Here is a 13,524-nt window from a genome sequence, read left to right as displayed (position 1 = left end):
TTTACATGCATTTAATCATACAATTTTTGACCTGTTCTGATTCTGTTTCATATTGCAATAAGAGTTTATATACTTTTCCTAATAGATGTCTTGGCTCTCCACTGATTAGTTGTTCAATCACTGTTTTCTCTTAATCATCCTCCTTTGGATAGTTGTTCTTTAAGTTTAATCACTAATTGATAATACGTCAACCATTGGATGTTCTTTCCCTGGGCTTGAATTTTATCCCATGTTTTTATTTTTCCTTGCGTGTCCATCATATATTCATAATTAGCATAATCAACTTTATTTCTTGTAATAATATCATAAAATAAGCATCTATTGGTGATGTCAGTAGTGAAATTGGTGGTAGTGAAAGTCAGTAGTGAAATTTCTACATTGAAACCATATTTTTAATAACCCATACCTTACAATATGAGGGGCATTCTGTCTTTGAATGTTCTTTAGCAGTTTCTTAATCCATAAATAGAGCCCCATGGCGCAGAGTGGTAAGTTGTAGTACTGCAGTTCAAGCTCTGCTCATGACCTGAGTTCGATCCTGGTGGAAGCTGGGTTCAGATAACCGGCTCAAGGTTGACTCAGCCTTACATCCTTCCGAGGTTGGTAAAATGAGTACCCAGTTTCCTGGCGGTAAAGTGTAGATGACTGGGGAAGGCAATGGCAAACAACCCCATAAGAAAAGTCCACCAAGAAAACATCGTGATGTGACGTCCCCCCATGGGTTACTTATGACTCGGTGCTTGCACAGGGGACTACCTTTACTTTTTTACCTAATCCATAAATAATCATTAATTCCTTCCTTGGTATAAATTGTCTCCAATTATATTTGTTTACTATTTGGATTTATAATCCAATCTGATATCCATACCAGTGTGGATGCTTGTTGATACGCTTAATATTTGTCACCATCAACCCACCTAGACTTTTTTCATCTTGTAATATTTTAAATCTTATTCTTAGTTTTCTTTCTTTCACAAAGTCATTTATCCTTTCCTGCCACTTTTAAAGAATCTTTTCATTTGTATAGATTAGCAGTATTTGAAACAAAAATTTCAGTTTACATAATACATTCATTTTAACAGAAGAGATCCTCCCTAACCATGAGATTTTCAATTTTTCCCACCTTTGCAAATCAATAATACCTGTCCAAATTTTTGGTAGTTATCTTTATATAGGTTGTCATTTTGAACATTGACAGCATACCATGTCGAGAGGGAATGATGGAGTAGGCAACTCAGCATGCCTTGGACATTGGGAGGGGGTGTGGTGCTGCATCTCTCTCTCTGTGTGTATGTGTAACTCTCTTGATAATAAGCAGCTTCTCTTTGTCTAAGGCAGGAATGCCTCCTGACTCCTCCTCTGTCTATGTGTCTCATGGAAGATTCCTCTCCTTGCCTCATAGCCTTCCAAAGGGAAGGATGTATTTCTCAGAGCTCTTGTTATGAAGGCCTCATCCACTGATCCACTTGCAGCCCTGCTGCTTGACTATCTGGCCGTGGTATTTATAGGAAAAGTGACTCTTTAGACTAGGACTACTCCAGGATATTGTCATGAATGGAATCTATCTCAATAAAATATTAAGTTCTACCTTTTCTACAATTTGATTACCTGAGGATTAATTACTGCACATTGAGGGGGGGGATGCTTCTAAGTAATGGTGCTAATAAATGAAATATAAACATTTCTAATAGAAGCAAATTTAGCTAATTCTGAACAATTATTTAACATTAATGATATGCTAGATGCTGTACAGAAGTACGAAATAATATGGCACTTGCCCACTGGATGTATAAGACAATATAAAGACAACAAAGTTTTGTGTTACCTTACACACTAATGTAGTGTGACATAAGCTTACATAAGTCAGAGCCTGTGTCGTGAGGATGCATGAACTGCACTTTAGCTCCCAAAAGTTTATGCCACAATAGTTCCAAAGAGTTGATTGTCTATAGCCATAGACCGTCATAATTTACCAAACATTGACTAATAAACAGTTAAATCCATTATCACAGTTTGTAAAAGTTCATTAAAATAAATTAAAGCAGTACAGTATGCCAAACTATCCCAGGAATCATGAAACAGTCTCAAATATGCCACAATACATTTGTTAGTCTTTAAGATGCCAAAAGTCTTTGTAGTTTTGGTTACAACAGACTAACACATTTATGTCACTGGAATCTGAATTCATGGTTGGGGAAAGATCAAAGGCTGGATATATGTACTAGGGATGGTGAGGGAATTGTCATGGCAAGATGTGTAAGGCTACAGAAGAGAGGAAATGCCCCAAAGTACTTGCTTTGCCTTTGCTGCACTACTATGGAGAATTATTTCTATGAAGCCTGTATGTGCACAATGGAATGTTATCCCTCAGGGTATACATTACTTCTTTTTTGGCCCCTTCCCAGTATTTTTTGTAGTGTCACTGCTCCATAGTGACTGATGAGCTGCTAAGGAAAGGTTGATGTTCTAAGGCTGCTGCGCCAATGTGGCACAAAGGTGTCAGTGGAGGCCAGAAAAGGGCCTCCCTATGGGCCCAAGGCAGTAGCTGCTCCAGATCAGGAAGAGGCACTGCTTTGGAAGGCAGAAGCAGCATAATGGCCCCAGCAAGAGTGGGATTGCACAACCTGCAGGAGAGTCTCCCCTGACCAAACATCTGTTGATCATAGCAGCAGGGGCAAGAGGTTTTCCAGCCCAGGGTATTGGCTTGGAGAACAGTAGGCAGCAAGGATCTCTAACTAGCCCTATGCAAACCCAGCTGGGGTGGGACAAGGCAAGGATGAGCTTAAGAAATGAACAAGGCTCAGAGAAGGGAGGAGCAGCGCTGGGCTTGGCCAAAAGGGGCCCCAGGAATAAAAATTCAGTGGGCCCTTGCTGATTTGGTTAAGAGCCATGAGGTTATACTGATCTAGCATTGGTGCTAGAGAAGTGAGTTAATGCAGCTGCAAAAAAGGCCTTCTCCCAGGTAAGACTCGCCTGGAAGATGACCTCCTACCATGACATGCCACCATGGTAACATCAAGGCTAGAAAACTGTAATGCACTCTACGTAGGTCTCCCCTAGGAGTCAACTCGGAGACTCCAGATGGTGCAGAATGCTGGCACTTGATTATTATCAGGATCATCATGCATATTACTCCCATTCTGCTGTCACTCCATTAGCTACCCATCAGTTACCAGGCTCAATTCAAGGTTCTGGCTGTCACTTACAAAGCCCTTCATAGCCTTGGCCCATCATATCTGCAGGACCACGTATATCCTTATGCTTCACCATGACAGCTTCGCTTATCTGCAGAAGCCACCCTCCAAATGGGCAAAACTGGCTGCTGCCTGTAGATGTTGTGGCCTCTGATGGAATAGGCAACTCAGCATGCCTTGGATATGGGGGGGGGGTACTGTATGTCTCTTTGTGTATGTGTAACTCTCTTGATAGTAAGCTGCTTCTCTTTGTCTAAGGTGGGAACATCTGACTCCTCTATCTCTGTGTCTTTTGGGAGATTCTTTTTTTTCTTGCCTCATAGCCTTACAAAGGGGAAGAATGTATTTTTTAGAGATGTTGCCATGAAAGCGTCCTTCATATACCCACCTGCAGCCTTGATGCCGGACAGCTGGCCACGATATATAGGAAAAGTGACTCTTTAGGCTAGGACTCTTTCTTTCTGCTCCAAGATACTGCCATGAATGGAATCTACCTCAATAAACTGTTAAGTTCTATCTTTTCTCCAGTTCAATTGCCTGAGGATTAATTACTGCATGTAGGGGGAAACGTTTCTAAATAATGCAGCTACCATTCTGCTACTAAACAAAAGAGAGCCAGTTTGATGTAGTCGTTAAGAGCGCGGAACTCTAATCTGGAGAACCAGGTTAGATTCTCCACTCTTGCACTTGAAGCCAGCTGGGTGACCTTGGGTCAGTCACAGCTCTCTCAGCCCCATCCACCTCACAGGGTGTTTTGTTGTTGGGATAATAATAACATACTTTGTAAACAGCTCTGAGTGGGTGTGAAGTCATCCTGAAGGGTCGTATATAAATCGAATGTTGTTGTTGTTGTTGTTAAAATATAACTATTTCTAATAGCCCCCATCTTGTGGAATGGCCTGCCTGAAGAGATCAGGAGAGCTACCACTCTTGGCTTTCTGCAAACAATACAAAACTGAATTATTCAGGACTTTAAACGTAGGTAATAGAGAGATGTTGGTAAAGGAACAGGGACTATAGACTATACTACTAGATAATGTCTGTTGATGTAGGAATGCTCCTACTGAATAGTTTCCACATTGTTTAATATATGTCAAGTTACTTATGTCTTGGTTCAGCAATGTTTCATCTTTGGAAGCTTATATTACTGGATTGAGAGACAGAGATAAAGAGAGCTAACTGCTTGCTACATGGCTAGAGGGAGGAGAGATGTATAGGGCTTCTGAGAAGAAAGCAGATACAGCCTAAGAATAGCATTTTGGGGGACACATGAGGAAATTACACTTACAGCAGATGAAGAAGGTAAGGTAGAGACTCCACATTCCTATCTGACTACCTGTCCACATGTTTCTCCCTGAGGGAGCTTCTTCTCTTCTTTCTTGTACACCAGACATTATAATATTCTAAAACTAACATCTGTTTTGTGAAAATTAGTAGGAACTGTTGTCAGAGAGAGATTTTAAAGTGCAAACAAGACCATTTTTGAGAGTTAGTTCTGGTTCCCCTGGCCCAGGTCTCAGACCATCTGATATGAACTCTCATACCACCAATCCTACACTGCTGTGTACTAACTTCCCAAGTGTGATAGGTTCAGTGGAACCCAGACCACTTTCAAAAATCATCTTCATTAGTTTGGACCTTTGGCACACAGAAGAACAATGCTTGCTAAGGGAAAATCAGCATGGTTTCTGCAAAGAGAAGTCAGCCTTCGGAAGTTCTCTGAGAAGGTGAACAAGCATGTAGATAACAGTGATGCAGTAGATATTATATACTTGGACTTTCAAAATACTTTAGACAAAACACGTCACTAAAGACTCCTAAGGAAGCTTAGCAGACAGGAAAGAAATAAGATGGCTCCTTTTAGGGATTAAAAATTGTCTAAATGATAAGAAGCCAAGAGTAAAAATAGACTGTTTTCATAATGGAGGAATAAAAGCAGCAGGCTCCCACAAATTTTTGTATTGGACCTGGAACTATTTAATTTGTTTATAAATTATTTGGAATTGGGGTGAGCAGTGTAGTCGACTAGTTTAGAAATTAGAGAGCTGAGGTGGGGGGGATGCACAGAGTGATCAGTTGCACAGAGTAGAGAGAATTTTTTCTCTCTCCCATCATACTAGAATTTGGGAAACCCAATGAATTTACCAAGAAATAGATTCAGGATGGACAAAAGGAAATGCTTCTTTACTCAACAAGTGATTACATTGTGAAAACCACTGCTAGTGGATATAGTGACATAATTCAAAAGGGAATGTCAGATTCATCTATAGGATTACCAGCCTCAAGGCAGGGCCTAGAGATCTTCCAGAGTTACAGCTGATCTCCAGACTACAGAGATCAGTTGTCTTGGGGGGAGGGGGGAATGGCAGCTTCAGAGGATGAATTCTGTGGTCAAATCTCTAGGAATTTCCCAAGCCAGAGTAAGCAACACTATTCATGGTGAATAAATCCATCAGTAGCTACTAGCCATTGTGACAAGAGAAACTCCAAATCCAGAGGAAGTTAACATCTGAATCCTAGTACGAGGCGACATCAGAGGAAGGACTTGGTCTCTTTGTCCTGAATCGATTGTTAGCTCTCCAGGGCAAGCGTGTGAAAAAAGGGTGCTCGACTAGTCTGGTCTGATCCAGCAAGGCACTTTTTATGTCCTGATGGCAGTTAGTCAAAGCTTTGACCTGGAACCTATACTTTCAGTTGTGCTCTTGATTGCATAACAGCAGAGTGTGCCTCTGAGAATGTAAAGAGTTCCCTTCCTGATTACTGAGTTATCAACACTTTTGAAAATCCAATTAAAAGCATGCTTAATTTGAAATTATTTACTTTATTTATACCCTGACTTTCTCCCCAATGGGAACCCAAAGAAGTTTATTATAATTGTCCCCATCTTCACTTTATCCTTAAATTAACCCTCAGTTTTTCAAAGTATTTATTCCATAGTAATCCCATTCCTATCAGGAAAAGCTGTGGAGGTTCTCTGTCTCTTACAATGTAATTCTCTACAGCCCATTGATTTCAATGGATTTGGCAGGGTGTAACTCAGTCTAAGTTACACTGCTAAATTAACAAGGTTCTGTATAACTTTGAAGGCTCCTAAATCATGAAGATGTTGACTGCACCAACAAGTTATTGCTTGACTAACTCAAAATATCAAATGTCAGTTCAAACTAATATAGGAAACAGTTGTCAAACCCTCAAAAAATCTTATTGCCCTTCCGTGTACGGTCTTTTTTCATATCAACCGGCTTTCAGATGTTCTGCTGCGTGTCCTCTTAGAAGTGCACGCCTTCGAATTTTTCATAAATCGGCAGCATCCAATTAATAGTGTTACGTTCGTCTTCTTTGGTTAGACCGATTGGCTGTAGCCTGCCGTCTCTGTGCAGGGCTGAGAATGCTCGTGTGTCTACGGCGCATGAGAATTTAGCCAGCATGCACGGCATCGAGGGCAAAAGACCTAACTAAGCTCTTTTCAACAGCGCTCGCGCTGCTCCCGCGCAAGTTATCCAGGGAGTTGGCACTGCCAGAAGCTTTGCCTAGCGAGACGGAAACGGGGCCAGCAGCTATAGGCGGGCTTCTTTCCACACAGAGAAGCCTTTCTCCTCCAGGGAGTAAAATGCTTGTGGTAGAAAAGCACTGCAAGGTACAGAAGGGGAAGGCTATGGTAGTTGTGGTGTTTTTTTTCCCGCCTCTTTCTCCCGGTTTTGTCAGAACTAGTAAATGGGGTTAGTTAACCAACCAGACGGAAGAGTGAGCACGCCCCCATCCTCGAAGAAGCGGGCGTCAATCCCGTGGCTAGAGAAGGGGGAACCAACCGCGCAAGGGAAGTGCGCATCCTCCATTTTGGCTGAGGGAGGGTGGGGAGTCTAGCTCTCGGTGTTTTGCCGCCTGGGCAGCTCTGAGTTCTACTCTGCCCTTTGGGGGTCTTGCCCAAGGCGACCTCCATGCTTTGCTCTGGCCCTTAGGCAGCGCGCTCTTAAAAACAGGCGCCTCAAAGAACCCCATCTTGGTCTGAAGTGGTCCCAAGTTCCCCGCAGCAGCTTCCGACAAAATGGAGGACGCCACCACCACCATTACCAACCATCACCACCACCAGGAGCCGTGCTGGGCTGGCTGCTGCTGCCATAGCTTTCTTCCTCCCTCCGAGGAGATTAGGGGGCAAGAAAATATCATTCCCACTGGGGACAGAGATTCTTGCCCTTAGGGGAAATGCTTGTGGGTTTTCCCCCTGGCGTGTGGGAGCGTTCCCATTATTCTGCCCCCCAACGGTTGCAGCAGATTCTCAGCCCTGCTGCAAGGCGAGCGCAGTTAGGGGAGCTGGGATTGTGTGTGTCTACTGTTCCCTCCTTTTCCATGATTGGGATGGGATGATGACACCCGTGTTCCCACCTCATGCCCTCGCAGCAATTGCCCAGAGGGAAAGTGGGGGAAAATATAAATATAATGGGTTAAACAGCACCTCCCTCCCTGGTAACTATCATAAGGGAAATCTTCGCCTTTATTATTATTTTTCTTGCAAGAAATAAGAGCTCAAACTTCTGCTAGAAAGTACTCAGCGGCAGTAACCACCAAGACCCCAACCCCTCCCCTCCCTCCACCAGGAGAAAGGCAGAGGTGCTGCAGCTGTTGGCGGTGGGCAATGCCATTCGGGTTTTCTCTAACCTGAGAGAACCAAAGAGGGCGGGGCCGTGGGCGTGAGAGAGCGCCCGACTGAAAGAGGCCCCGTCCAACCAGCGATGGAAAACGCTGTGAGACGGGCCGGCTTTCCAATAGGGCCGCCTCACGCCAAAGCCCACCTCCTGAGGGAGCCAATGGGCGGGCACACGAGGCGGCCTTTCCCTAAGGTGGGCTGGTTGGCTCCCGTCCCTCCTCCTCCTCCTCCTCCTCGCCTAGCAGCAGCGCTTTAGCCCGGGACTGGACCGAGTTAGAGTTGAGGAAGCGCTGGAAGAGCCGCGCAGGCTGCGTGCGACACGCGGGGGAAGGGAGCGACTCTCCTCCCCACCACAGATCGGTGAGGGGGGACTTAGGAAGGGTCGAAAGAGCGGGGCCGGGCTCACCAGAGCGGGCTGCCCCTTCAGGGCGGGGATGGGAGCAGCGCAGCCGTGCCTCAGAGCAACCCGGGCTAAATACCCCGCTGCGTGTCGCTCTGGCGGCGGCGGCGGCTTTCCCCTCCCCCGCCGTCTCTGGTCACCGTCAGTCAGGATTGGGAACGGCGATATAAGGCGGGAGGGGGCGGGTGAAGGAGGGGAAGACGCCGGGGCGAGGGGCAGAAACAGGGCGAGGGGGGCTGCCTCGGGGGTATCTGGCACCGGGGGGGGAGGATCCATTTTAGCGCGGCTTTATCCCTGTCTGCGTCGGGTTTTGTTATTGTTGGGCGTGAGTGCTGTAATACACCCCTCGGGTCTCTCCCTCCCATCCTCGCCGGGGTCCCTTTGCGCCCCGCGTTGCGCCCCGCGGATCCTCCTCCCCTTCTCGGTAGCTCCCCTCCCGTATTGTTTGGCTGGGTCTCCCTTAATGGCGGCCGACTGGAGGCGGCAGTGCTGCCGGCCGACTGCAGGGGGCCAAACCCCAGACCCGGGGCAACTGCTCAGTGCGGCCGCCAGGATCGCTTTAGCTGGGGGCGCGAAGTATGAGGGGGAGGCTTCGTAGCCGTCGAGGTTCCACCAAACAACGAGGGGAAGAAGCTTTGTATATATATATGTGGGGGGGGGGGGCGGGGGGAGCCTCCAGATCCTGCCTGTTTCCTGCCCCCTCCCTTCCACGACTGTGGGTCGCCTCCAGCCAAGGAGCCTCCCTCGGGCTGCCCTTGGGAAGCGGTGGAAGGCCCCGATCCTTCCTCCGCGGGGACACGAGAGAAGAGTCAGAGGATGGCTTGTGGGGCACTTGGCTCTTGTCCCGCAGGGAATTGGCCACCCTTCGCCACCAAGTGGAGGGTCAGGTTGTTTTGCCCCCGGGGGAAGGGCGTCTCCAGGAGGGGAAGAGGGAAAGGAGTTTTGGGCTTACCAGGACCCTCGTTAACACCTTCCCCCCTCCCCCAGGCCAGTTTGGTGCAGCCTTGGCAGAGACCAGCAAGGAGAAGGCGCTCCATTGTGAGTGCTATTTATATATGTTTTTCTGCCTCGGTTAGACTTGCCTTGGGGGGAGGAGGAGGTAGATCACCCTTTCTTTATTATTAATTTCCCCCCCTCTCACGAGGAATGAGCGTGCCGGGGGGGGGGAGAGTTAAGGGGAGGTGCTTCCAGGGTAAAAGGGAGAGGAGGGGGTTGTGGGGTGCAGCAGCTGCTGCTGCCCCTGGAGCAAAACCCCAGTAATGGCCTCGAGGCGACTCCTCCCCCACAGGGTTGGATCTGCTGCAGACATTGCTCCTGCAAGCAGACTACGGGCTCTTGGCCGCCTGTTCGGCTCCCAGCGGGGAGGGGTATATTTCAAGCGCCCCCTAGAGTTCTGGAGCGTGCATTGAAAGTGACATATTTCACCAGATTTCAAATTCATTCTTTGACAACCTCGAATCCTTACCTGATTTCTCCTGCAGGCAGGAGGTAGAAGATTTAATGTCCTCTTGTGAATCATGTTCTAGCTTTGGCCTTTTGTGTGTTTGGATCCTGCATCTGTCTGTCTTATGGATTTCCTGGAACGGGTGTACAGATGAGGGAGTGAATACAGGTGGATGTTATTAGCATCTTACGTCTTTGTGCGTTTTCTGTGTCAAAGGCAACGTGTCTGTGTGACCCGTTTCTCTAAACTCCTGTGATTGATTGAGAAGCCCACAGGTTGTCACTGTTCTATTTGTTCCATCTGTATGAAACTGTCAAGTTTATTGCAGTTGTTTTCCAGGGACTACGATGGCAGTCTTAAGCAAATTTACTTGGGAGTGAGTCCCAGGAGAATTTGCTTGCAAGTAAGCATGCATACCCAGCTTGGTAGCAAGCCCCAAGGAAAATTATTACCCTTTTTACATTCAGGGACGATTGAATTTTAACCCTTTTACGTCAGTTTGAAAAACTGGAATTAGTAAATGGCAATTATTAAAGCAGTTATTTAGTACCATGGTCTTTACCCTGTGGATTGAGACCCTCATGTTGGTCGTAGAGCCCCATATGCTAGATTGTATGCTTCTGTGGAGCTATCAACACCCCCCCCCCTCCGCTTCTTGGAAGAACCAGCTGCTATTGAGCATTCATGGAGAGCAAGGGTGCCACTTTGCACACATGCTGCAAGGAGCAGCTGGTCATCGAGATGATGTCACTCAGTGGTGGAGAGGATTCTTCCATCCTTTCCTTGTTCCTCACTTTGGTAAAGAGCCTTGGCCAGTGTTTAATGTCTCTTGTCTCTTGGTTAGTTGCCTTTGGCCTTGATACCAAAAGAAGTCATAATTCTGGCTTCCCTTCTTCCTATCACATGTGATGTCAATGGTTGCACCTCAGTGAGTCCTGTGCTACCGTGGCAGGTGAGGGCTAAAGATGGGTTCCCAGTCTGGAAAGGTTGAAGAACACAGTACATCATAGGGAGACCAGAGCCAATTAGTAATTATCTGCAGTTAGTCTCCACTAGAGGCCACTGCAAGAATCTTTCTGTGGTGTTTCATTTCGAGCTAGTACAAGAGAGGGGATTGGACGATTCAAGATCACCACTCCTTTTCCCATCATTCATTTAGGAATGATATTGCTAGCCAGAGTGGGCATCTATTCATGCCAGTTAATTGTAATTTGCTTACTGTGAAGATACATAGGAGTCTGATTCTCAAGAATTACTTTCTTTGGAACAAATGTTATATAAAGATATAGATTAGAAACAAAAGCTTTTGGACTAGAGTTTTCAGAGTTCAGAAGTATTGTAGAGTGAATGGCTTCTTACAGAGTGCTTGTGAATTATCTAATACAGTCACATGAGCAGTCTGTGATCCTGAATATGAAATTAATGTGCTTAAGTGTTTCATTTGTGACCAATGTATAAAATATTGTGGGAAACTGTACACTTTAAAATTGTATTGCAAAAAGGGCTAAGATCCTCATTTGATTTTTTAACTTTTATGCTTTCTGCCTGTCTTTAGCAGCATGTGTAATAAACAATGATTTGATAACATGATTGAGTGTTTTCCATGCTATGTAAGGTACTACGGAAGTTGAAAGTGAATGGAAACTGACACATTGTGCGAGTCTAGGAACTAAATATTGGTCAGTTCTATGAAGACTTCAACATATACATTTAATCTGTTCAAGGCTGTTTTTTAAAAATAAACATGTTTACTTAGGAGCAGGTTAAACTAAGATAACCTGGACACATCTTACCATCTTTTTTCAGGAATTCTCTCTGTAATCTGCACACTATCTGCCTCAGAATGACAAAATAATACTATATATTTCAGAAGAGGTGACAGTGATTCTAATAAAAAATGCTGTAGCTCCGATGATATTTTGTGTATACTGGCAGTTCATATCTAATGTGGTCTCTGCATGATCATGTGTAGACAATATTGGGCTAAGCAGACCAGCAATTTTGACTCTGTTCCTTCATGGGTCCGGGTGGAGTCAGTCTTGCTAGATCATTATATGCTCTCTCTTTGGGAGTGTTTCATCCAAGCTTGTAAACAGCTGTTTACCTGGGGTGAGTTGAGAATTATCTCAGGGTGATCAAACAAACCTTTAGCCAGATCCTGCAAAGTTTCTGCCATCTGGCTGTCTTAAACAGATTTTAGCCTCCTTTTTTTCCCAATTGCCACTGTGACATAGTGGTTAGAATATCAGACCGTGATCTGGGAGGCCCAGGTTTAAATCCCCACTCTGCCATAGCAGCTTGTTGGGTGACCATGGGCCTGTCGCACACTCTCAGCCTAACCTACCTCTCAGGGTTGTTGTGAGAATAAAATGAAGGAAAGGAGAACTATGCAAGCCATTTTGGGTCCCGTTAGGGGAAAAGGTAGGGTATAAATTAAGCAAGTAAGTAAATTTATTCGGCCTCCATACATTTAAAAACAAAGCCAGAACATAAAATGAGCTTTACTCATCTATAACAGTGTTCTTATTTCCTTGAGAGGTCACCAGGATGACGTGAAACATTCCTTAAAGCCTTGCATAGAGATGACTTTTGGTATGAACAAGTACCTTCACATTGTAATGTATATATCACTGCCCTGATTTTTGTGACTCACTACAAGCACAGTAATTGGTGCAGCTGCACACAAGCTATTCCTCTTTGTAAGCCCGTCCTCTTAAGTTTCATGAGTAGACAGAACGTTTGGGATTTGGCCAATGGGTTGGATCCTAAAGAGAGAGTGTTGTGATTTCTGTGAATTTCTCCCTTCTGGCTCTATCCTGTGCTGTTCCTGCAGATCCTCAGCCCCCAGGAATGGCTTTTCCTTGGTGCAGTGGGCTGAGGCAGGAAGGTCAAAAGTTGCAAAAATCCTTGCATTTGCTCTATACGTGGATCTTGAGGACCCAAACCATTGTGTCATATGATTTAACAGTGTGTTTTCCTGTGATTTTAAAAGAATTGTTTCCATATAGTAGATTGGTACAATTCATAAACCAATTAATCCAATGGCAGTTTCTGCTGCTTGTAACTTAGTAAGAGATCTAGTTACTGTAATGGGAACAATTCCCACTGGAAATAGTTTGCAGAGATAACATTGGCATAATATGATTAGGTGGATGAGATACTGGAAGCATAAGTTAAATGCTGTGGGTGATAGAATTTTGTGTGAACAGGGAAGCCTGCGTTATCTCCTTTGTAGAGTCGGAATTCACAGCTGGAGCATTAAAATGGCCACATAAGCATCTCCACTGCATGGGAACTGTATTTCCTGGCTGTACCCATGAATGGGGCCCTAGGTTTTATTTAGTCCAATTCACAGTTTCAGCTCCTGAGAAGTTGCAGGGATCATTGTTCTCCACATACCTTTGCTTCATGGAGGTTCTCACATGATAAACTTGCTTGAACATGTTGAAGGTGGTTGATATTTTTAATCTTATGATGTACATTATTGTCCAGAAGTGAAATTTAAAGTGGTATATTCGGCATGCTCTGTATGTTCTGCATTACTGAGAGACTTTGATGTAATCCTAGACATGGATTATCAATATTTTTGTTAGGACTACAGTGATCTCTGATGAAGTTATTTGTTTCAAAGGAATTTATGTAGCAGGGAACTGCTGCTTGGCTCCTTGGCCTATGGGATCTTGCAGGGTTCCATCTTGTCTCCCCTCCCCAACTCTTTACTACATGAAACCCTTAGGTGATATCATCCAGAGATTTGTGGTGAGATGTCATTCAGCAATATCTCACCCTGCAGAATTCGCAGAGGCTGTTTGGAGATGGATGAGTGATAATAAACTGACGC

At 45.0% G+C, this 13,524-nt stretch overlaps 1 protein-coding gene across 3 annotated transcripts in view; it reads left to right on the top strand.

Moving 5' to 3' along the window:
- The first annotated feature begins 8,095 nt into the window (after window positions 1-8,095).
- Window positions 8,096-13,524, top strand: part of ZMYM2 (zinc finger MYM-type containing 2) — a 72,047-nt gene continuing 66,618 nt past the window's right edge. For all 3 annotated transcript variants that reach the window (XM_054973447.1, XM_054973448.1, XM_054973446.1), the window contains exon 1: window positions 8,096-8,199. The gene's annotated coding sequence lies outside the window, so the exon portion shown is untranslated. The remainder of the gene's footprint in view (window positions 8,200-13,524) is intronic.

The sequence above is a fragment of the Eublepharis macularius genome, chromosome 3 (genome assembly GCF_028583425.1).
Source record: "Eublepharis macularius isolate TG4126 chromosome 3, MPM_Emac_v1.0, whole genome shotgun sequence".
Classification (NCBI taxonomy): Eukaryota; Metazoa; Chordata; class Lepidosauria; order Squamata; family Eublepharidae; genus Eublepharis; species Eublepharis macularius.
This window is presented reverse-complemented; position numbering and strand designations above follow the sequence as displayed.